The 26637-nt window shown below is 38.3% G+C and overlaps 1 long non-coding RNA gene across 1 annotated transcript in view; it reads right to left on the bottom strand.

Moving 5' to 3' along the window:
• LOC140595627 (uncharacterized) overlaps positions 1–26637 on the bottom strand; it is a 109079-nt gene that overhangs the window by 5046 nt on the left and 77396 nt on the right. The window contains exon 3 of the long non-coding RNA XR_011997380.1: positions 21726–21850. This is a non-coding gene — a long non-coding RNA (uncharacterized lncRNA). The remainder of the gene's footprint in view (positions 1–21725; positions 21851–26637) is intronic.

The following is a 26637-nucleotide window of genomic DNA, read 5'->3' as shown; positions in this document are numbered from 1 at the left end:
CACTATAGTTAAGAGTCTGTTTTTTGGTTTGTCTCATTTTTTTCTTTGTTGGTTTATTTTATAAATTACATGTATTAGTGAAATCATATGATGTTTGTCTTTATCTGACTTATTTCACTTAACATTTTGCCCTCTAGATCCATCCATCCATGTTGTTGCAAATGGCAAGATTTCATTCTTTTTATGGCTGAATAATATTCCATTGTGTGTGTGTGTGTACACACACACTTATCTATTCATCTATCAATAGATATGTGGGCTAATTCTATAATTTGAGTATTATAAATAATGTAAACAAATATAGGGGTGCATGTGTCTTTTCATATTAATGTTTTTATATAAATATCCAATAGTGGAATTACTGGATCATACAGTAATTCTATTTTTTATTTTTATTAAGTTTTATTTTAATTCCAGTATAGTTAACAGTATTATATTAGTTTCGGGGGTATAATATAGTGATTCAATAATTTCACATAACACCTGGTGATCATCACAAATGCACTCCTCAATCCCCACCACCTATTTCACCTCCCCTATGTGAACCATCAGTTTGTTCTCTATAGTTGAGTCTATTTTTTCATCTTTTCTTCCCTGTGCTCACTTGTTTTCTTAGAATCCACATATGAGTGAAATCATATGGTATTTGTCTTTCTCTGACTTATTTCATTAGCATTATAGATCCACCAATACTGTTGCAAATGGCAAGATTTCATTCTTTTTATGGCTGAGTAATAGTCTATTGTGTGTGTGTATGTATGTATCATACCCTCTTTATCCATTCATGTACTAATGGACATTTGGGTTACTTCTATAATTAGGATATTGTAAAAAATGCTGGTAAACACACAGGAGTGCATGGATCCCTTTGAATTAGAGTTTTTTTGTATTTTTCAGGTAAATACCCAGTAGTGCAATTATTGGATTATAGAGTAGTTCTCTTTTTAAATTTTTGAGGAAACTCCATACTGTTTTCCACAGTGGCTGTACCAATTTGCATTCCCGCCAACCGTGCAAGAGGGTTCCTTTTTCTCCACATCCTCATCAAAACTTGTTTCTTGTGTTTTGATTTTAGCCTTTCTGACAGATATAAGGTGCTATCTTATTGTAGTTTTGATTTGCATTTCCTTGATAATAAGTGATTTTGATTAGTTTTATTTTTGCTGTTTTTGCAATTGCTTCAGATCTATCTAGAAAAATATTGCTACAGTTAATGTCTGACCAATTACTGTCTGTGCTCTCTTCTAGGATTTTTATGGTTCCAGGTCTCACATTGGGTCCTTGGTCCAATTTTAGTTTATTTTTGTGTATGGTGTAAGAAAGTGGTCCAGTTATATTCCTTTACATGTAGCTGTCCAGTTTTCCCAACATCATTTGTTAAAAACACTACTTTTTAGTTCCCTCATTGCATAATCTTGTGATTTCTTTGGGTCTTCTTTAATTTCTTTCATTTGCATTTTATCGTTTTCAGAGTACAGGTCTTTTACCTCTTTGGCTAAATTTATTCCTAGGTACTTTATTATATTTGGTGCAATTGCAAGTAGGACTGTTAATTTCTCTTTCTGATTCTTCATTTTTAGTACATACCAATGCAACAGATTTCGGTACATTGATTTTGTATCCTATGACATTACTGAATTCATTTATCAGTTCTACCAGTTTTTGGGGTTTTCCATATATAGTATCATATTAACTGCAAATTGTGAAAGTTTTACTTCCTCTTTACCAGTTTGGGTACCTTTTCTTTTTGTTGTCTGACTGCTGTGGCTAAGACTTGCAATACTATGTTGAAAAGATGTGGTGAGAGTGGATATCCTTGTCTTGTTCCTGATCTTGGGGCAAAAACCTTCAGTTTTTCACCATCAAGTATGACGTTAGCTGTGGATTTTTCGTAGATGGCCTGTATTATGTTGAGGTATGTTCTCTCTAAATCTACTTTGTTAAGGTTTTTTATCATGAGTGGTCTTGTGCTTTGTCAATTGCTTTTTCTGCTTCTATTGAAATGATCATACGGTTTTTATATTCCCCTTATTGATGCAATGCATATGTATCACATTGATTTGTGGATACTGAACCACCCTTGCATCCCAGGAATAAATCCCACTTGATCAATGAATTTTATAATGTACTGTTGGATGTAGTTTGCTAATATTTTAAGGATTTTTGCATCTATGCTCAACAGAGATATTGTTGTGTAGTTCTCTTCTTTTGTAGTGTCTTTATCTGGTTTTGGAGTCAGGGTAATCCTGGCCTCACAGAATAAATTTGAAAGCTTGCTTTCCTCTCCTATTTTTTTTTTGGAATAGTTTGAGAAGAACAGGTATTAATACTTCTTTAAATGTGTGATAGAATTCATCTGTGAAGCTGTCTGGTCCTGAACTTTTGCGTTTTTTCATGTTTTTTGATTACTGATTTAATTACATTGCTGGAAATCAGTCTGTTCATATTTTCTATTTCTTCCTGGTTTCAGGTTTGGGAGGTTATATATTTCTAGGAAATTATCCATTCCTTCTAGGTTGTCTAATTTGTTGACATATAATTTTTCATAATATTCTTCTATGACCCTTTCTATTTCTGTGGTGTCCACCATTAGGTCTCTTCTTTCATTTCTGATTTTAAGTTCTTTGTCTCTTTTTTTGAGTGTGGCTAAAGGTTTATCAGTTCTGTTGATCTCTTCAAAGAACCACCTCCTGATTTCACTGATCTATTGTTTTGTGGGTTTTTGTTTTTGTTTTTGTTTTTTTAGTTTCTATTTCTTTTAAGATTTTATTTATTTGAGAGACAGAGAAACAGCACGAGCCAGGGAGGGGTAGAGGGAGCAGGGAACCTGACACAGGGCGCAATCCCAGGACCCCAGCATCATGACTTGAGCTGAAGGCAGATGCTTAACTAACTGAGCCATTCAGGCAACTCATCTATTTCATTTATTTTTGCATTAATGTTTATTATTTCCTGTCTTTTCTGCTCTTGTATTTTGCTTGCTTTTCTTCTATTACCTCCCTTGGGATTAAGTTTAGGTCGTTTGAAATTTTCTTACTTCTTGAGGTAGGCCTTTTTTTTTTTTTTTTTTTGCTATATTCTTGCCTCTTAGGACTGCTTTTGCTACATCTGAAAGATTTTTAATCACTTTGTTTTCATTTTAACTTATCTCCATGTATTTTTAATTTTTTTCTTTGATTTCTTGGTTGACCCATTCATTGTTTAGTAGCATATTACTTAACCTCCATGTATTTGTGGGTTTTTTTCAGACTTTTTATCATGGTTGATTTCTAGATTCATAGTGTGCAATCAGAAAAGAGGCATGGCATGACTTTGATATTTTATAGTTTGCTGAGACATATTTTGTAGCCTAATAGAGAATCCATTTTGGAGAATGCTCCTTGTGCACTTGAGAAGAAGGTGTACTCTGTTGTTTTAGGATGGAATGTTCTGAATATATCCGCTTCATCTATCTAGTCCAATATGTCATTCAAAGTCACGGTTTCCTTGTTAATTTTGTTTGGATGATCTACTCATTGATGTAAGTGAAGTGCTTTTTTTAAATTTATTTTTTATTGGAGTTCAATTTAAGTGAAGTGCTTAAGTACCCTACTATTACTGTATTACTTTCAATTACTTCCTTTGTGCTATTAGGGGCTTTATGTATTTGGGTGCTCCTGTGTTGGGTGCATAAATATTTACAGTTGTTATATCTTCTTGTTGGATTGTTCCCTTTATGATTATATAGTGTCCTTTGTCTCTTGTTACAGTCTTTGTTTTTAAAGTCTATTTTGTCCAGTAGAAATACTCCTACCTCAGATTTCCTTTCACTTCCATTTTGCATTATCTTTGGGTCTGGAATGACTCTTTTGTAGGCAGCATATAGATAGATCTTGCTTTTTTAACAATTCTGTCACCTTACATCTTTTGATTGGAGTGTGTAAGCCCTTTACATTCAAAGTACTTACTTGGTTTGTACTTATTGCCATTTTACTACTTGTTTTATTTTGGTTTTTGTAGTTCTCTGTTTCCTTCTTCTCTTGCTCTCTTCTCTCAGAGTTGGCTGGTTTTCCTTAGTGATATAATTGGATTCTTTTCTCTTTATTTTTTGTATATCTATTATAAGTTTTTGATTTATGGCTCCCATTTGGTTTATTTATGGTATCTTATGCCTACAGGAGTTGATATTAGGTTGATGGTTGCTTAAATTAAAATCCATTCTTTACTCCTTTCACCTCCCATGTTTGGGTATATGGTGTTACATTTGACATCTTTTTATTTCATGAATGCCTTGGCTGATTTTTATAGATATAATTAAGTTTACTGCTTCTGTGTTTCCTACTTTTTTTACTCTTACTTTTTCCTTTCTACTCACCTGTCCTCTTTAACATTTCTGGTAGGTCTGGTTTAGTGGTGAATTCCTTTAACTTCTGTTTGTGTGGGAAGCTCTTTACATCTTCTTCCACTTTCAATGATAGCCTTGCTGGATAAAGTATTCTTGGTTGTAGATTTTTTTTCCCTGGCATTTTGAATATATCATTGCACTCCCTTGTAGCCTTCAGAGTTTCTACTGAAAAATTAGTGGAAAGCCTCATGAAGTTTCCCTTGTATGTAATGATTTTCATGTGCTGCTTTAAAATTCTTTGCAATTGGATTGCTATGTATGTTGGTGTGGACCTCTTTAGATTGATGTTGACAGTTCTCTGTCTCTCCTGGATCTATATTTCTATTTCTTTCCCCAGATTCAGGAATTCTCAGCTGTTATTTCTGAAAATAAAATTTCCCTCTCCTCTCTCTTCTTATTCTGGGGTCCCTATAGTGTGAATGTTACTGTGCTTGATGGTGTCCTGAGTTCCCTAAGTCTATTCATCTTGATTGCTTTCCATTACTGTATCCTCCAGGTCATGATCCAGTCTTCTGTTTCCTGTAGTCTACTGTTCATTCCATCTACTATATTTTTAATTTCATTTATTGAGTTCTTCATCTCTGATTGGTTCTTTTTTGTTTCTCACTGAGGTTGTTCACTCTTTTCTCAGGTCTCATGAGTATCTTTATGACCATTACTTTAAATTCTCTACTAGGCATAGGCATCTCCATTTCACTTAGGACTCTTGCTCTGATTTTGTCCCCTTCTTTCGTTTGGGACATAATCCTCTGTCTCCTCATTTTGTCTGGCTGTGTCTGCTTCTTTGTGTTGGAAAGTCAGCTACACCTCCTGTTCTTAAAAGTAGTGGGCTAATGAAGAAGAGGTCCCACAATGCCCTGCAGTGTCCCCTGTTCACCAGAAGATGGCACTTCAGGGGCATCTCCTATCTATATTGTGTGTACCTTAATATGGCCTGCAATCCAGTCATCTGTGTACTGTGGTCAGGGTTTGGTCCCTGGAGTCACCTTGACTTGAGTCAACCAGGTGTTTACCAAAGATGCAGTAGCACTGAACTGCAGGGCATTTTCCCTGTGTTGTCTCCTGAGAAGCTATCACTGGTGGGTGGGGTCCGCAGTCAAACCAGATGGGTTTGTGTTGGATGGGTGTGTGTTGTTATCTTCCCCTCTCTCTGGGGAGCAGGAATTACTTTGGAATGGTGCTGGTCCCTGCCAGGGCTGCTTGCACATTACTAGGCTCATGGCACTGCTTTGGGATGGGCTTCAAGTAAGGGCATATGGAGGGAGGAAAATCTACAGGAGAATACCAGAGTGGAGTATTCAATGTTAGCAAGGTTTGTGCAGGTTTGCTGTGGGAGGGGACTGGGAGACAAAGGTTGGATGGAGGCAGCATGTCTGCAAAACAATGTGGAGGTAGGACATGCTGCTGGCAAGTTAGGTAGCATGTGTTGGTGCAGCCTTGGTTTCTTCAGGTGTCTGTGTCTAGGCTAGGGGGCAGGGGAGATAAATGGTACTTGTCAGCTCCTTTGTTCCTGGAAGTCGCCCAAGGATCCCTGTCCTTCCAAAAATATGTTCTGAGGTTAGTAAACAAATTTCATTCCCTATTCCCCAGATGTTTTTCAAGTTGCTGTTTCTATGCTATATCTCTACCGGCCTAATTATCGTGCTCTCTCTTTAATGATGAGGACTCATTTTCTTCTTTCCCTCCCATGTCTCCTAGAGCTGAGCCTGCTGATTTTAAAGTTTTGGGTGTTAAGACCCACTGATTGTAAGAACTGGTGAAATTTGACCCTTCTGGCTTTCAAAACCAAATGATATAGGGATTTGTCTTTCCTGTGCCTGGGTTTAGGTCTTTTTCTTTACCCTCTCTGTGCCCCATTTCCTACCACAGACAGTCCTGCGGGTCAGTTTACTTCCTGACTGCATCTCCAGCCTTCCTACCCTCTTAAATGTGTCTTCTTCTCTACATTTATCTGTGATTAGTATTGTTCTGCTAACAATGAGGTCATTTTCTGGGCTATTTACACTAACATGGGTGTTATCTAGTTGTATCCATGGGACGAGGTAAGCTTAGAATCCTCCTAGTACAGTCTTACCTCGAAATCCTCCAGAATGTTCATGTTAAACTCATTTTTAGGAAGGGGAAATGGGAATTGTTAAAAAGGATAGGTAGAGAGGAGTCCAAGATGATGAAGGAGTAAGAGACCTTAGTTTTGTCTGGTTCCAGGAATTCAGCTAGATAACTATCAAATCATTCTGAACACCTGCAAACTCAACCGGAGATCTAAGAAAAGAATAGCTCCAACTCTACAAATAGAAAAGTGACTACTTTCTGCAAAATAGGAGATGAGGAGAAATGAATCCAAGGCAATATATGGGAGGATAGATGGCAGGGGGAGGGAGCCTCCAGGAGCCAGCACTGGAAAGTGATATAACTGGAGCACAAAATCGGAACTTTTAGAATCTGCTCCAGTGAGGGATGTCCCAGCCTGAAAAATGTGCAAGTGGCTAAGCAGGCTGGAATCCTAGGTGGGACCATGTGGTCTTGGGATCCCTGGGATCACAGGAAGACCGGGGTGCCTGAGTATGGCAGAGTTCCCAGGCATCAGAGTGGGGAAGCTGGCTGCAATAAGCAAGCCCAGGAGAGGGTTGTCAGCTTAGGGGTGCCATAAACCTCAAACACAGCATGGTGGGGTGATCACTCCCTGAGCAGGGGCCCAGCAAGTGGCAGAATTGCCACAAGACTCCACCCTCCCCCAGGAGGAACAGCATGGGTGTGAGCTGCAGGAGTCTGCAGGGTTTAGAGACTCAAAGCCAGGTTGCATGCCTGAGATAGAAATGCTCAGTCACAGGCTGAGCACATTGTGCGGACCAAGACCAGGGAGACAGGAGTGATTGACTGCTTTTCCCTGAGGGTGCACTGAGGACTGGGGCCCTGAGCTCTCTGCTCAGAGGCTGGAGATTGAGAGGCCATCAATTTCATCCTCATCCTCTAAAGCAGAGTGGAAAGCCTTCAGGGGACAAAATCCACAAAGAGAAACCTGGACAAGATTATTTAGCCTGGCCCCCTGGCAAGGGTGGTACAGTTCACCTAGGGCAGAGATACCTGGGAATCAGTGCAACAGGCCCTTCCCCCAGTTCAGCAAGAATATCCTTCAAGACCAAGTCTACCAATCATAGACAACTGTAAAACTCCAGCACTAGGAGAAAATAATATATAGAATTCACGGGGTTTTTTCCTTTTTCAATAAATTTAATTTTCATTTTTACAGTATTTTTTGCATTTTTCCCATTGATTCTTTTTTAAAACTTTTTGTTATTGGATTTCAACTTGCCAACATATAGCATATCCCAGTGCTTATCCCATCAAGTGCCCCCCTGAGTGCCCATCACCCAGTCACCCCGATCCCCGCTCACCTCCCTTTCCACTATCCTTTGTTCGTTTCCCAGAGTTAGGAGTCTCTCATGTTCTGTCTCTCTCTATGATATTTCCCACTCATTTTCTCTCCTTTCCCCTTTATTCCCCTTCACTATTTTTTATATTCCCTGTATGAGTGAAACCATATAATGTTTGTCCTTCTCTGATTGACTTGCTTCACTCAGCATAATATCCTCCAGTTCCATCCACATTGTAGCAAATGGTGGGTATTTGTCGTTTCTAATGGCTGAGTAATATTCCATTGTATACATAGACCACATCTTCTTTATCCATTCATCTTTCGATGGACACTGAGGCTCCTTCCAGTTTGGCTATTGTGGACATTGCTGCTATAAACATTGGGGTGCAGGTGTCCTGGCGTTTCACTGCATCTGTATCTTTGGGGTAAATCCCCAGCAGTGCAATTGCTGGGTCATAGGGCAGTTCTATTTTTAACTCTTTGAGGAACCTCCACACAGTTTTCCAGAGTGGCTGCACCAGTTCACATTCCCACCAACAGTGCAAGAGGGTTCCCCTTTCTCCACATCCTCTCCAACATTTGTTGTTTCCTGTCTTGTTAATTTTCACCATTCCCACTGGTGTGAGGTGGTATCTCATTGTGGTTTTGATTTGTATTTCCCTGATGGTCAGGGATGCGGAGCATTTTCTCACGTGCTTGTTGACCATGTCTATGTCTTCTTTGGTGAAATTTCTGCTCATGTCTTTTGCCCATTTCATGATTGGATTGTTTGTTTCTTTGCTGTTGAGCTTGATAAGTTCTTTATAGATCTTGGATACTAGCCCTTTATCTGATAAGTCATTTGCAAATATCTTCTCCCATTCTGTAGGTTGTCTTTTAGTTTTGTTGACTGTTTCTTTTGCTGTGCAGAAGCTTAATCTTATTAAGTCCCAATAATTAATTTTTACTTATGTTTCCCTTGCCTTCATAGCTGTATCTTGCAAGAAGTTGCTGTGGCCAAGTTTCATTCTATCCTTTCACTGTATTTACTTTTATTTTTGTATGAATGAAAGTTTTTCTTTCTTTAGAATTTTGGGATCTAGTTTTCTAGCAAACAGACAAAAATACAGGATTCAGCATATTATTGCTCTGTTCTGTCCACCTGTCTGATTATATCTTCTTTTTAAAAATTTTTAAATTTTATTTTCTGTTTTGGTTCTCTTCTGATTTGTTTAGTGTATATTTCTTTGGGGTCATTGTTGCTATTTTAGTATTTTGTTCTCTCATTCATGTATTCTTCTCTGGACAGAATGACAAGACAGAAAAACTCACTTCCAAAAAAAAAAAAAAAAAGAATAAGAGGCAGCACCTAATCAGTATGGACATAAGTAAGATGTCAGAACTAGAGTTCAGAAGAATGAATATAAAGATACTAGCAGGCCTTGAAAAAAAGCAGAGAAGACACTAGAGAATCCCTTTATGGAAAAATAAAAGAACTAAAATCTAATCAAGTTGAAATAAAAAAGGTTATTAATGAGATGGAATAAAAAATGGAGGCTCTAACTGCTAGGAGAGAAGAGAGAATTAGTGATCTAGAAGACAAAATGGTGGAAAACAAAGAAGCTGAGAAAAAGAGAGATAAACAACTACTGGATCACCAGGGGAGAATTGGTAAGATAAGTGATACCTTAAAGCGAAATGGTACTAAAATAATTGGGATCCCAGAAGAAGGGGGGGGGGGGGCAGAAGGTATATTAGAGCAAATTATACCTGAGAACTAATCTGTGGAAGGAGACAAGCATTCAAGTCCAGGAGGCACAGAGAATCCCCCTCAAAATCGATAAAAATAGGTCAACACCCCGACATATAAAAAGTGAAACTTGCAAATCTTAGAGACAAAGAGAAAATCCTAAGAGCAGCTTGGACAAGAAGTCTATAGCCTAAAAGGATAGAAACATTAGACTGGCAGCAGATCTAGCCATACAGACCTAGCAGGCCAGAAAGGACTGGCAACATATACTCAGGGTACTAAATGAGAAAAATATGCAGCCAAGACTGTATCTAGCTAGGATGTAATTTAAAAATAGAAGGAGAGATCAAAAGCTTCCAGGACAAGCAGAAACTAAAAGAATTTGTGATCACTAAACCATCCAGGCAAGAAATATTAAAAGGGGATCCTTTAAGTGAAGAGAGAGCCTAAAAGTAACATAGACCAGAAAGGAACAGAACAATATACAGAAACAGTGACTTTAAAGGTAATACAGTGGCACTAAGTTCATACCTTTCATCATTATTCTGAATGTAAATGAGCTAAATGCCCCAATCAAAAGACATAAGGTATCAAATTGGATAAAAAAATGCAAGACCCATCAATATGTTGTCTGCAAAAGACTCATTTTAAACCCAAAGACACCTCCAGATTGAAAGTGAGAGGGTGAAAAACCACTTATCATGCTACTGCACATCAAAAGAAATCTGGGGTGGCAACCCTTATATCAGACAAATTAGATTTTAAACCAAAGACTGTAATAAGAGATGAGGAAGGATACTATATCATAATTAAGGGGTCTATCCAACAAGAAGATCTAGCAATTATAAATATTTATGCCCTTAGGATGGGAGCAGCCAATTATGTAAGCCAATTAATAACAAAATTAAAGAAACACATCAATAATAATATAATAATAGTAGGGGACTTTAACACCCCATTTACTGCAATGCACAGATCATCTAAGCACAAGAATAACAAAGAGGCAAGGGCTTTGATGCCACACTGGACCAGACAGACTTCACAAATATATTCAGAGCATTCCATCCTAAAGCAACAGAATACACATTCTTCTTGAGAGCACATGGAACATTGTCCAGAATAGATCACATACTGGGTAACAAATCAGGTCTCAACTGGTACTAGAAGATTGGGATCATTCCCTGTTTATTTTTAGACCATAATATTTTGAAACTGAAACTCAATCACAAGAGAAAATTTGGAAAGAACTCAAATACATGGAGGCCAAAGAGCATCCTACTAATGAATGGGTCAACGAGGAAATTAAAGAAGAATTTTTAAAAATTGATGGAAACAAATGAAAATGAAAACATAATTGCTCAAAAACCTTTGGGATGCAGCAAAGGCAGTACTTAGAGGGAAGTATATAGCAATACAAGCCTTTTTCAAGGAACAAGAAAGGTCTCAAATACACAACCTAACTTTATACCTCAAGGATATGGAGAAACAACAACATATAAAGCCTAAACCCAGCGCAGGAGACAAGAATTAATAAAGATTAGAATAGAAATCAACGAAATAGGAACCAAAAGAACAGTAGAACAGATCAATAAGATCAATAAACCACTAGCCAGACTTATCAAAAAGAAAAGAGAATTTTTTATTCTCTTTTTATTTATTACTCAAATAAAATCATGAATGAAAGAGGAGAGATCACAACCAACACTGGAAAAATATAAACAATTATAAGAACATGTTATGGGCAACTATAATGCCAACAAATTAGGCAATCTGGAAGAAATAAATGCATTCCTAAAGACTAATAAACTATCCAAACTGAAATAGGAAGAAATAGAAAACCTGAACAGATTCATAACTAGTGAGGAAATTAAAGCAGTAATCAAACATCTCCCAACAAAAAAGTCCAGGGCTAAATGACTTCCAGGGGAATTCTAGCAAACATTTAAAGAAGAATTGATACCTATTTTTCTGAAGCTATTTAAAAAAATAGAAATGTAAGGAAAACTTTCAAGCGCTTTCTATGAGGCCAGCATTTCCTTGATCTCAAATCCAAAGTTCCCACCAAAAAGGAGGTTTACAGACCAATATCCCTGATGAACATGGATGCCAAAATTCTCACCAAGATTCTAGGCAATAGGATCCAACAGTACATTCAAAGGATTATTCAGCACAATCAAGTGGGATTTATTCCTGGGATGCAAGGGTGGTTCAACATCTGCAAATCAATCAATGTCATATGCTACATTTATAAAAAAAGGACAAGAACCATATAATCCTCTCAATAGATGCAGAAAAAGCATTTGACAAAGTAAAGCATCCTTTCTTGATTAAGACTCTTCACAGTGTAGAGATAGAAGGAATATGCCTCAATATCATAAAAGCCATCTATGAAAAGCCCACAGTGAATTATCATTCTCCATGGGGAAAAACTGAGAGCTTTTCTGCTAATGTTAGGAATGCAGCAGGGTTGACCACTCTCACCACTGCTGTTGAACATAGTACTAGAAATCCTAGTCTCAGCAGACAACAAAAATAAATAAAAGGCATCCAAATCAGCAAAGAAGTCAAACTCTCACTCTTCAGATGACATGATACTCTATGTGGAAAACCCAAAAGAGTCCATCTTAAAGTTTCTAGAACTCATACAGGAATTCAGCAAATTGGCAGGATATAAAATCAATGCACAGAAATCAGTTGCATTTCTATACACTAAATGAGACAGAAGAAAGAGAAATTAAGGAGTCAATCCCATTTACAATTTCACCAAAAACCAGAGGATACCTAGGAATAAACCTAACCAATGAGGTAAAGGATTTATACTCAGAAAACTATAGAATACTCATAAAAGAAATTGAAGAAGACACAAAGAAATGGAAAAACGTTCCATGCTCATGGATTGAAAGAACAAATATTGTTAAAATGTCTATGCTACCCAGAGCAGTCTATACATTCAATGCAATCCCTATCAAGATACCATCAACTTTTTTCAGAGCTGGAACAAATAATCCTAAAATTTGTATGGAACCAGAGAAGAGCCCAAATAGCTAAAAGGAGCGTTGAAAAAGAAAACCAAAACTGGTGGCATCTGAATCCCAAACTTCAGCCTCCATTACAAAGCTGTAATCATCAAGACAATAGGGTACTGGCACAGAAAGGGACACACAGATCAATGGAACAGAATAGAGAACTCAGAAATGGACCCTCAGCTCTGCGGTCAACTAATTTTTGACAAAGCAGGAAAGAATATCCAATGGAAAAAAAGACAGTCTCTTCAACAAATGATATTGGGAAAACTGGACAGTCACATGCAGAAGAATGAAACTGGACCACTTCCTTACACCATACACAAAAATAGACTCAAAATGGATGAAAGACCTAAATGTGAGATAGGAGTCCATCAAAATCCTAGGGAGAACACAACCTTTGTGACTTTGGCCACAGCAACTTCTTACTAGACATGTCTCCAAAGGCAAGGGAAACAAAAGCAAAAATGAACTATTGGGACTTCATCAAGATAAAAAACTTTTGCACAGCAAAGGAAACAGTTGAGAAAACCAAAAGACAACAGACAGAATGGGAGAAGATATTTGCCAATGTCTTATCAGATAAAGGACTAGTATCCAAAATATATAAAGAACTTATAAAACTCAACACCCAAAAACCAAATGATCCAGTCAAGAAACAGAAGAAATAAACAGATGTTTCTTCAAGGAAAGCATACAAATGGCCAATAGACACATGAAAAAATGCCCAACATCACTCAGTATCAGAGAAATATCAATCAAAATCACAATGAGATACCACCTCACACCAGTAAGAATGGCTAAAATCAGCAAGTCAGGAAACAACAGATGTTGGCAAGGATCAGAGAAAGGGGAACCTTCTTACACTGCTGGTGGGAAGGCAAGCAGGTGCAGCCACTCTGGAAAACAGTATGGAGGATCCTCAAAAAGCTGAAAATAGACCTACCTTATGACCCAGCAATAGCTCTACTAGGGATTCACCCCAAAGATACAAATGTAGTGATTTGAAGGGGCACCTGCAACCCAATGATTATAGCAAGAATGTTCGCAATAGCCAAACTATGAAAAGAGCCCAGATGTCTATCAACAGATGAATGGATAAAGAAGATGTAGTATATATAAACAATGTAATACTACTCAGCCATCAAAAAAAGAAATCTTGCCATTTGCAACGATGTGGATGGAACTAAGAAGGTATTGTGCTAAGCAAAATAAGGTAATCTGAGTAAGACAATCATCATATGATCTCACTGATATGTGGAAATTAAGAAACAAAACAGAGGGTCATAGGGGAAGAGGGGAAAAATAAAACAAGATAAAATCAGAGAGGGAGACAAACCATAAAACACTCAATCCTAGGAAACTGGGGGTTGCTGGAGGGGGCTGGGGTGTGGGTAACTTGGTGATGGGCATTATGGATGGCATGTGATATAATGAGCACTGGGTATTACATAAGACTAAGGAATCACTGACCTCTACCTCTGAAACTAAAAATATATGTTAATTGATTGAATTTAAATTTTAAAAAAAGAAGAGTAAATTGATGCACAGAGAGGTTAAATCCTTTGTCCAATATCACACAGAAAATAATAGAATCCCCTCAGATCGGCCACCAAATCCAGAGCTTCTTAGCTACTACTCCTCATTCCATACTAGGATCTCCTCATAGACATGGGATTTATAAATAGTGCAACCTCCTTCTAAAGCAGTAATTCAATTTCTCAAGTGTACAGATTCAGAGAAGAAGGGCAAACAAATGTCAACATGTCTTGAAAGGTATATTTCAGGTGTTACTTTTCCTCTTGATGCAAATAAGCAAGATTTCCTCCCTTGTTTTCTTTCTCTTATGTATTTCATGAAGTTAGATAGGTGTGGAGTGCAGGCAAGGAAAATAATCAAGCAAACTATTTTTTTTTAAGATTTTTAGAAAGTACCACAATTCAGAAAAGCTGTAATTCTGAATTTTATGACAAGGAATGGCATTATTCTGTTAGTGTGTGCACAAAATGCCTTAATATTGATATGATCGAATTATATCCATTAAACCTTCAGAATTATTTCACATTAAAAAAAATTAGATATAGGGCAGCCCGGGTGGCTCAGCGGTTTAGTGCTGCCTTCAGCCCAGGGCCTGATCCTGGAGAACCGGGATCGAGTCCCATGTCAGGCTCCCTGGATGGAGCCTGATTCTCCCTCTGCCTGTGTCTCTGCCTCTCTCTCTCTCTCTCTCTCTCTCTATGTGTCTCTTATGAATAAATAAATAAAATCTTTTAAAAAAAATTAGATATAAAGTTTAATAGTAGAGGAAACCAGAAATGATGATAGTTTCCAGACTATGATGGGCTTTAGTGGTCAAGGTTCAGAAAATCATGTGGGGCCACAATTTTCCCATTTTTTACATTAACATCTGGTATTAAATGTCTGAAGTTTGTTTTACTGCGTCACATTTCATTCCTCAGTGAGAAATCATAAACTTTTGCAATTCACTGGACTAAGCATTTCACCAAACTGCCTGGAAACCAGAACTAAATGACCCATGTGTTTCAAAATGCTCATTGCAAAAGATTTGGAGGACCTGGCTGGGCTAATCTGTACTTGTGGAGCTATGACTTAACCAAGAAAGGGGCCTATCTATTCTCGAGTTTCAAAACTTCCTGGCAGATCTATTCCTGTAACTGGCGCAGAATGCAAATCAGTTTGGAGCTGCGTAAATAAACGTCCAGAGTTCAAGAAATAATAATGATGAATTGGCCAGAATCTCTGGCTATCTCAATTCAGATTCCCGTAAGGTTTATAAGGGCAAGTTTAAATTTTTAATAAACTGCAGCCATGGGCTTATACAGAAAAATCTTTATTGAACCAGGATGCATGGAAAGATGATGGTTAACTTAATTTGGAAGTAATGATTAAGGAGAAACCTAGTCATTTCATTCTCGTCAAAAAAAATTTTCTGTACTCCATGCCTTCTTCTATGTAAATATGAAGTGTATGAACCTTCTTTAAAGGTTGATGATTTTACTTCTGGTCTCTTTTCTTTCTCCTCAGTGTGCAGTGCTATATAAATATATAAATATATATAAATATATAAATATTTATATATATTTATATATATTATTATATATTATTATATATAAATATATATATTTATATATATAAATATATAAATATATAAAAAAATTTTCTGTGCTCCATGCCTTCTTCTATGTAAATATGAAGTGAATGAACCTTCTTTAAAGGTTGATGATTTTACTTCTGGTCTCTTTTCTTTCTCCTCAGTGTGCAGTGCTATATAAATATATAAATACAGCTGATGCACAGAGATTGAAAAGGAATTTCTCTGACTCCAGCACCTCCTTAGAAAAAGTTTCAAATAAAACTGTTATTTTCTTGAGATGATATCACTTTCCTTAAGTGATGATTGAAAAAGGATTAATTTGGGATTATAATTAGGTGATTGGGGATATATTAAAATTATTAATCAGTTTGTGAGGGATCTGGACAGTAAGGATGGATGTGGGCCATTGAAAACTGTTGTTACCCCACTGCTCATGGTGGCTGGCACCCATAACAAGTGTGGAGAGGGGAGGGGATAAGATACATAAGAAGCAGAGACATTTTCTCTTTCCTGCCCTTAGGTTCTGATCTAGAATTTTTCAACAAACCATAGTTCATTGAATTCAAGATGCCTTCATTTCAAAGATGCACCATTAATTTATATATTACTTGAAAATAAAAACAATATTGCCAATTATTGTTGTAAAGATGCCATTGCATACATTCCTGATACAAAAGAATGCAAGAGGGCATTCTCCCAAGGGAATCTAGCAGGGAGCTTCCACAGAGCACTGGTGATGCCTAGAACAAGGAGAGTACTACTACAACTGCCCCCCCCCCACACACACACAGATGCACTCCCCCAGCACTCCACAGGATAAATAACCTATGTGGCAGCTTCACAAGATCTAACAGGTTTTGCTCATGCTGAGAGAACATCATTTCCTTTTTAGAACCCTGCTGTGTAGCCTATGGAGTCTCTGGGATTTAATAGGTATCATTTGGGCAACTTAATCTGATTAATTTACTTGTATCTTATTTTTCTTTCTTTTTTTTATGAATTTATTTTTTATTGGTGTTCAATTTGCCAACATATAGAATAACACCCAGTGCTCATCCCGTCAAGTGCCCCCCTCAGTGCCTGTCACCCAGTCACCCCCACCTCCCGCCCATCTCCCCTTCCACCACCCCTAGTTCATTTTCCAGAGTTACGAGTCTCTCATGTTCTGTCTCCCTTTCTGATATTTTCCACTCATTTTTTCTCCTTTCCCCTTTATTCCCTTTCACTATTTTTTATTTTTCACTGTAGCATCCTCACAAAAAGAATGAGAAAAGGAGATTTGCTTATTAATTTTAAAGAGGAAGGCAGATAATGTGGTGATTGAGTCTGGGTTCTGGAGTCGGTAGCCTGGGTTTAGCTCCACCCTAGGCAGGTGTCTTGACTATCATTTCAAGCTTTACTTTTCTTACGCATTTGACTGAAGTAGTAATCTTACCTACCCATATGGATCCTGTCAGGATCAGATAAAACAATGCTTATTGCAAAACACTTGTTACAGTGCCTAGTTCATACAAAAAGCTAAATAAATAACTACAAGCTGTCCAGTTTACCAAAAAGAGCAACTGCAGGTCTGTGCTCCAGGCAGCTGTATTTCACTTGCCCAAAGGAGATTTAACATGATTTGTTTTGAAATTTTTGGCTAATAGAAGGTAGATAAAGCTAGATTGTGGAGAGAAGGAGGGACACTAGGGGTTGAGGAGAGGTCTCAGTGAATGAATGCTGGAAAGATCTGGATTTCTTAAACCTGGGAGATGAAAGGATAGTGCATTCTTTTGAACACTAGGGATCCTAATCCTACTGCCTTACAGAGCCCCAAGAGATGGCAAGTGGTATAACATCTCTATGCCTGGAGGTGGTCAGCAAATACCAGGACCTTCAGAGCCATGGCCCCTATCCCTGTACCTCAGTCTGTACCCAGCAGGGAGCTGGAAGGGCAGCTACGGCAAGAAATGAGGAGCCAGATGTCAGCAGTAGTGACAAATAGACCTTGGAAATAAAGGTTCCTGAGACCAGATAAGACCCGAGACTCTTTTAAGAAACAAGGGGATGGAGTGGGAAGACTAGAGATAAAGAGTTCGTCCAATTGGATATAGAAAGGTAAAAGAATGTGACACTTCTAACATCATACTTCTATGGAGCAAACCCATACCCATTAAATAATTCTTTGACTTGTTATTTTGTATTATAGTCATCATTATCAGCTTATTCTGAGAAGGAGTCCAATGAAGTATGTAAATCTATACAGGTTGCTTGTAGGGCTTTTGTGCTGTGCTTATCCCCCTACACGTATCCCTAACTCTACTTCCTTTTACCCACACCATGGTGGTATTCCTTAATCTATCCACCCACTAGACTTAAATCAAAGATATCAGATATAAGCTCCCAAAGACTATTTCCAATTGTATACTTATTAAGTGCCATTTACCCTTGACATGGGCTTTCTACCTGATTCTCTAGCAAATGGCCTGGGAACTTTCTCTAAAAGAGTATCATATAGGACTTCTGAGGAAGATGGTGGAATAGGAGGATCCTAAGCTCATCTCTTCCCAGGGATACAACTATATAACACTAATATCAGTATAAATAATCCAGAAAATGACCCAAAGAATGGCAGAACAGACTCTCTACAGCTAAATGTAGAGAAGAGACCATGTCAAAGAGGTTCAGTGCTATTGTATCTTTGGCAAACAGCTGGTTGCCTCAACTCAAGTCCAAGACATCCCCAGGCTGACCCAATAAGAACACAGGGACCAAACCCTACCCATAACCGGCAAAAAGCCATTGCAAATCACTGGACTGAAGGCAAACACAGCTCAGCCACAACAGTAAGGCACACACAGCACACATAGGAGACATTCCTGGAGCACAAGGTTTTGGCAAACAGAGGACAGAGTACTACAGGGCACTACAGGACCTCTTTTTCATAAAGACACTACTTTCAAGAGTAGGAGACATAGATGACTTTCTTAACACCTAGAAACAGATAAAGACAGAGGCAAAACGAGGATTCAGAGCAATATGCCCCAAATGAAAGAAAATGACAAAGATTACAGCAAAAGTGCTAAACAAAATGGAGATAAGTCATATATGCATGATAGATGTAAATATGGTTGTAAAAATACTCAATGGACTTAAGAAGAGTAAAGGACCTCTGTGAGACCTTTAACTAAGAGATAGAAAATGTAAAAAAGAACTAACAAGAGGTGAAGAACTCAATAAGGTATAATGATTGTAAATATTTACACACCTAACATGGGAGTACTCAAATACAAAAAGCAGCTAATAGCTAACATAAAGCAACTAATCAATAGTAATACAATAATAGGGGTTTTTTTAACACCCCACTACATCAATAGATCATCCAAACACAAAATCAACAAGGAAACATTGGCTTTGAATGACACATTGGACCAGATGGATCTAACAGATGTATTTAGAACATTCCACCCTAAAACAGTAGAATACTCAAGTACACATGGAACATTCTCCAGAACAATCACATATTAAGGCCACAAAACAAGTCTCAAAAATTTAAAAAGATTGAAGTCATACCATGCATCTTTTCTGACTACAACTCTATGAAATTAGAACTCAACCACAATAAAAAGCCTGAAAAAAATCCAAGATCTATAAAGAACTTATTTAGCTCAATAGCAAAGAAACAAACAATCCAATCATAAAATGGGCAAAAAAAATGAACAGAAATTTCACCAAAGAAGACATAGACATGGCCAACAAGCACATGAGAAAATGCTCCACATCACTTGTCATCAGGGAAATACAAATCAAAACCACAATGAGATACCACCTCACACCAGTGAGAATGGCGAAAATTAACAAGACAGGAAACGACAAATGTTGGAGAGGATGTGGAGAAAGGGGAATCCTCCTGCACTGTTGGTGGGAATGTGAACTGGTGAAGCCACTCTGGAAAACTGTGTGGAGATTCCTCAGAGTTAAAAATAGAACTGCCCTATGACCCAGCAATTGCACTGCTGGAGATTTACCCCAAAGATACAGATGCAGTGAAACGCCGGGACACCTGCACCCCAATGTTTATAGCAGCAATGTCCACAATAGCCAAACTGTGGAAGGAGCCTCGGTGTCCATCGAAAGATGAATGGATAAAGGAGATATGGCCTATGTATACAATGGAATATTACTCAGCCATTAGAAATGCAAATACCCACTATTTGCTACAACGTGGATGGAACTGGAGGGTATTATGCTGAGTGAAGCAAGTCAATCGGAGAAGGACAAACATTATATGGTCTCATTCATTTGGGGAATATAAAAATAGTGAAAGGGAATAAAGGGGAAAGGAGAGAAAATGAGTGGAAAATATCAGTGAGGGTGACAGAACATGAGAGACTCCTAACTCTGGGAAATGAACAAGGGGTAGTGGAAGGGGAGGTGGGCAGGGGGTTGGGGTGACTGGGTGATGGGCACTGAGGGGGGCACTTGACAGGGTGACCACTGGGTGTTATGCTATATGTTGGCAAATCGAACTCCAATAAAAAATTAAAAAATAAATAAAAGGAAGTAAATTTAAGCATTGAAAAAAAAAAAAAACAGGCCTATCTCAAGAAGCAAGAAAAATCTCGAACAACCTAACCTTACACTGAAGGGAGCTAGTACAAAAAGAGCAAAAAAAAAAAAAAAGTCCCCAAAGCCAGAAGAAGGAAGGAAATAATAAACATTAGAGGAGAAATAAATGAAATAGAAACTGAAAAAAAAAAAGAAAACCCAAAACAATAGATCAATGAAACCAGGAGTAGTTCTTTGAAAAGATCAACAGAATTGATAAACCTCTAGCCAGACTCATCTAAAGACAGAGAAAGGGCTTGAATAAACAAAATCAGAAGTAAGAGAGGAGAAATAACAACTGACACTAAAGAAATAGAAAGGACTGTAAGAATTACAATGAAAAATTATATGCCAACAAATTATACAACCTAGAAGAAATGGATAAATTCCTAGAAACATAACCTCCCAGGCCTGAACCAGAAAGAAATAGAAATTTTGAAAGACCAATTACCAACAGTGAAATTGAATCAGTAATCAAAACTCCCTTGCTTGCTTCTGCTCTTGGAGAAAAGACTGATTAAGTCTGTCCTCATGACAGCACCTCAAATGTTAGAAAACAAGTTCTTCCCTCTGCCCTCCTTTCTTCTCTATCACATCACATCTTCCATTGACTGCCTATAGTCCTACAGAATGATAGTGGAAGTTGGGATCATCCCTGACCTCTAAAATATTCTCATCTTTCCAGGGCACCTTGCCCATATCTGGGAGAGAGTACCTTGAGGCTTACAAAATATGGAAAAATAGAAACCCAGGGAAAGGTAATGCTTGAAAAACTTTCCAGAGACTGGCAAGCTGATGTCCAAATAGTCACAGGGTTTTTCTAATACCATTGCTTAGAGTGGGGTAGTCCTGTGTGTTCTTGGCATAAGATAGTTGAGGAACAATAGCCAGCAACAAAATGGAAAATGTTCCCATGGTAGAAGGAGAGACATGAGGATCCTAAGGAACTAGGAAGGGAGAGTTGGTGGGGAGAAAGCCATGGGAAAGGATGGTTTAGGAAGGATGTGAAGGACCATCTACACTCTGTGCAGTCTGGTTTCCTGGGAAAAGAAGGGGAGGGGGAAGTCAGGGCATTAGCTATACTTAGAAAGTCACCTGTGGGACAAGTTAGCAAAGATACTCATTGTCTCCATTCTCATGTCCCCATTGAGAAAATGATGATCATTGGACATTCTTCAAAGAGTTGTGGGGATTACATGAGAGAATTATTATAATACAGCAGTTAGCATTTTTTTTTCTTGGCCTTTATTAAGTGCTGGGTTTTGTGCTAAGCCTCACATGCATTATCTCATTCAATTCTTACAACAACCCAGTGATACAGACACCATAATTTTCCCTGTTTTCAAGTGAGAGGAATAACCAGACCCCAGAGAGGTTAGGTAACTTACCCAAAGGAGCTGGGAATTAACACTGGGAGTCTGTTTAGCTCATGGCCTATGCTCTTTACCCAATGCCATCTCTCACATACACTTAGACCATGGGTTCAGTCCTTCTAGGTCCCAGTGACTTACCTTTAGGTCACAAGTGTGCACATTTCTCATTAAGGCTCTTCATTTTATCGAATTCCTCCACATATCCAGTATTTGGCATTCCTTAGCTTTTTCTTTTTAAGTTTTTTTTTTCTTCAACATCCAACCTGTGAGTCAATATAAGGAAGAAAAGGGGAAGTTATTTTATTTATTTTCTTTAAAGATTTTATTTATTTTTTCATGAGAGACACAGAGAGAGAGAGAGAGAAAGAGAGAGAGAGGCAGAGGCACAGGCAGAGGGAAAAGCAGGCTCCATGCAGGGGCCCGACATGGGACTCGATCCCAGGACTCCAGGATCATGCCCTGGGCTGATGGCAGAGCTAAACTGCTGAGCCACCCAGGCTGCCTAAGTTATTTTCTTTAAAAGTTTCTTTATCTGATTTTATTACTAAAGTAGTAACTTGAGCTAACTTCAGGCATGTGTCAATTAGCTATGGAGCCCTGCTTTGGGAGTTCTCCAGACACACATACTGGAATCAATCACAGTAAATTCTATATGCAGGTTGCTTTTCTCCATATAACTCTGCAAATTCTAAATTTTTTATGGCCATTAAAATATTTTTCAACTAGGTCAGCCAGAAGAAGTTGCTCCAAATTTTCGAGTCAGCACTGAGAGCTCTAAAGGGTTAAAATACTTGGTCACTTTTGACATTGGCTTCTAGTTTTTGGTGATGATCACTGGCAGGAAAGCCTGCCATTTTCATCCCTCTCGGGATGCTAGATTTCTGTTTTAAATGTGAAGGTGAGGTGTTTTGAATGGATGTATAATCTGCTAGAAAGTTGATATTTTTACTCTGAAGGTGCCTTTACCGAGGATTGCCGAAAATAAAATGCCAATACTATGCCAAAAAAATCAGTCTCACTAACCTGTTTATTATAAAAGATTTGCTATAGCATTTCTTCACATTTCTCCATTCTTTTCCTGCTGATCACGATTTTTAAGCTGGCACTACTGCCTTTTCCCTGCCTTACTTCTCTACACTATCAAGTCAGAAATATAGAGATGTTTAGCAAGATACAAAAGTAAGTTACTTATTCTATAACCCTCCCATGTTCACTTGATTAAGGATGGTACCAGAACCCTGGTGTCTTTTTGACTGATGAGCATTGATTAGAAGATAGGATATACCACCCAACCTCAATGAAGTGGTTGACCTCATCTCTGTTTCTATATCCACTATACATATCTGTAGAATCATACTTGTTATCATTATGTCAATTATATCTTTTAAGCCTGTCTGTTCCTCTTGACAGAGAAGTCCTATAGGAAAGGTTCCGTGTCATATTTGTCTTTGAATTTCCAAGTGTGTTGCACAGTTCCTGGCAGATAATTTATTGTCACAATATTTGCTAAATGAATGAATCGTCATGATTCAGACTTATTTTTGAAATAGAAATTCTGTTCTGCACAAAGCACTGACGTGGTCTTTTTGGCAACATTAGATTTGGAAAACACATCTCCCATTTAACCACAGATGCATGAATACTTTGTATTGACCACATCCTGGGGATAAATTCTATAGTTTCACTGCTTTAATCATCCTTCCTGGTCAATATCCGGCACGAAGTGAAACCCCACAGGAGTTACTAAGCCCTTAAAAATACCTCATCAACTGAACCTCACACACAGAAGGATATCTATTTTAAATTCAAGCAGTCTTTTGGGCTTTAAGGCAAATGTTTTTTCTCTAATAAAGTACTTTTTCTCAAATTGACTTTTTATATTTCCATTTTCCCCAGCCTTGATTGTCTTTACTTGTTTATATTTTACCATTATTTATTGTATCCATTCATATTGTGTACTACTTTGAATTCTTTGGAAAACAAGATGGGACATGACAAAGTAAAATTTTAAAACACTGTTATGCCCCAGGCAGGTGACTAGGATTTAGATCAGAGACTTTGTAGGAGGTAGACAGAAGTTCTTTCTATCTTCCATGGTCTACTCCATGATCATGGGAAGGTCACTTAATTCACATTCCTCTTTGATTCTGTTAGTTTATGTAAATAGTGGAAAAATCATACCTTCAAAAATAATGACTGGAATACTTTTTTTTTTAAGATCAGTGATTTAGTCATGGCACTAAAAAGAACAAGTCACATCTCTACAGCAGTTCTTTCCAGCCCCAAAAGAATTGTGTTTTGCTCTTCAGGTCCTTAGGGACAGAATGCCTCAGGAAGACATTCTTGCTACTTCTTGGAAAATCAATTAATAAAGCAATAGACTGCATATCTGGTATCTATGGAGAATATAGGAACAGCATAAAACACAGTCTAGACTCTCAAGGGACTTTAGGTCAACAAGCAACAGAGCTTGGCACTTGGCACAGGACAGAAGTAGAAATAGCCTTGCACTTGGAGTCAGAACACATGGGGTCATGGTCATGCAATGGGATTTTGAACCTTTTACCTAATGTTTTAAGACATCATTCCCTTGCTTGTCAAATAGAGCTGACAGTGGGGCTGTAGTCAGGATTAAATAAGAGAATGAATATCAAAGAAGCTTATAGCCTATAAAATATTATCAGGAGTACATGCTATGATAAAGAAATAGTGTTTATATTTAATATAAAATGATGGGCATTGGAGGCATACAGACTTGGATTCATATGTCCTTAGTAACTGGTTTTAGGCAAGGTACTTGATACCTATGAGTCTCAGTTTCTCAATCCATATAATGGGTGCAGATGGAGCGTGATAGATCTCCAGGAATTCCTAGATCTCTAGGAATATTGGTGGCAAAGGATGGAAAGCATGAAGCAGAGTGGCTGGTACACAGTATGAACTGAATAAGTGGAAGATTTCATGTCATGATTAATAGATCTTAACAGCAGAAATTGTATATAATTTGGTGCTAAACCAAATCATGCTTTACAGCCTGTGGATAGTGTAGGAGTCCAGAGAAGAGGAACACTGATTATATTTGGAGTCTTGTTAAAAAAGGCTTTATGGAAGAGAGGTGATTTGAGATAGGCCTGGAAAGGTGAATAAGCTTTGCTTAGGTGGAATAAACAATAGTGTTTACCCAAATTAGTCCTCTGGTGGGGATAGCTCAGTCATGATCACACTTGAATTTTTCTTGGCCCTCATATAGCACCTAGCATGGGAGATTGAAAGTTATTTACATAAATCTGTCACCCTGTGAATTCCTGAAAGAAAGGGAACATATTGTTTTCATCTTTATGTTCCTTAAAGTAGTGGCTTTCAATTCTGATGGTTCTCAACTCCATGAATATACCAGGAGAGCTTTTAAAATTACCCAGGCTGAGGCCTTATGTCAGTCTCATTACCTAGGAATCTCCAGGCTTAGTATAATGGTGTTTTTGCAAAGCCTCCCAGGCATTTTTTACATAAATCCGATTGAGAACTATTGCCTAAAGCTGCAGCTACACATGAATAGATGTGTGTTCAATTGTTGAGATGGCTGTGTGGAATGGAATATGCTGAAAAGCATACTGGACTGGGATTAGCTGTAGCTCTTCCCTGACTGCTGGTGGAGGTCTTTGGTCTCCCTAGGCTCTGTGTCCTCATCTGCCAAATAGGGAGGCTGGACTCATTCTCTCTTCAAGCCCTGATGGTCTAAGATGTAGCCGAGCAGACATCATTCCCATCATCCCTGTTTGGGGAGCCAGGCTCAGTGGTGGAATAGTGGGGGTGCTCCTCTTGCTTTCCCCATAAATACACTTCTCTCCTTCCCAAACCAGCCCCACCCACAAGCACATGAGAGGAGCTCAACAAGGACATCTGAAAACTGTTTTCCTCTTTTCCCAAGAAATACCACAACATCATCAATCTGTGTTTGTTTTATTTCTAATGAGGGAAATGTGCCCCTCTTATTGGAAACACCTTGTGGAAAGAGGCAAGAGCCTCTCCTTGCAGTCTGGCAACTGAGAGCAGAACTGCTGGCTGCACCCCACCTGTCCCCATAGCTGAGACTGACATAGCCTTAAATACTTTCCATACGTAAACCTTTGTAAAATTTCTTAGGCACACAGTTGCTGTTTCAAGCTAAGGTAATAAAAACCACATGCCTAGAGAGGAGTCAAGGTGAATATAGTTCCCCCAGAGGTAAAATATAAGTGACACCTTCTTGTCTTAGTCATGGACCCCTCCTTCTGTGGACCAGGCATTGGTCAAACCTGTAGAATAATTGCAAACATCAATCCTGAAAATCACTGTGCACTTGGGCTAGGTGACCTAATGCTCCTTAGAAGACAGCTATCTATTTTTACTCTTCATAAACAGTAGAGGGGGCTGGAAATTAGAAAGAAGGTAGTACACATATGAGGGATTTCATTTGGCATCCTAGCTTCTTAATGTGGAGTTACTGGGTAGAGAGCAGACAGCCTGTGCCCTGGTCTTTGAGCTCTTTCCTAGGTCCTGGAGTGAGCTTCAAAGAGCCATGTTGGGTAGAGCTAGGAACCAGGCTGGCTTGTCCCCCAAGCTTGTGAGAATTTTGAGGAGGGGCCTTAGGTCTGTCAATGGGTGGTAGCAGCAGCCATTCTGAGAATAGGACATCCTGCAAGGATTAAATGAACAGCTCTAGAATCATCTAGAGAATAATCCCTGGCTTTCTGGTGATTTGTAAATAATATTTCCAATTAGAGACTCCATTTGGTCTTCAGTTAAGGATAGTGCTACAGAAGAGCTCAAGCTCTGGAAGTAGAATGAAGTCACATTCTTCCTACCCTAGTTCACTGCTTCTATATCTAACCCCATCATTTCATGTCCTCAGAACCTCAGGCTTCTCATCTGTAAAACAGGAAGAATGCCATTGCAGAGGCATTTTGCAGGTAGATTATATATGTAAGTCATTAAGTGGATGGGCTCTGACACCAGGCCCCCTGGGTTTGTACCCCTCTCTACTACAAGAAGCTCTGTTGGGCAAGTTGGT

This window comes from Vulpes vulpes, chromosome 15 (assembly GCF_048418805.1).
Source record: "Vulpes vulpes isolate BD-2025 chromosome 15, VulVul3, whole genome shotgun sequence".
In the NCBI taxonomy this organism is placed as follows: domain Eukaryota; kingdom Metazoa; phylum Chordata; class Mammalia; order Carnivora; family Canidae; genus Vulpes; species Vulpes vulpes.
The sequence above is the reverse complement of the archived record's forward strand: the minus strand, read 5'-3'. Positions and strand labels throughout refer to the sequence as shown.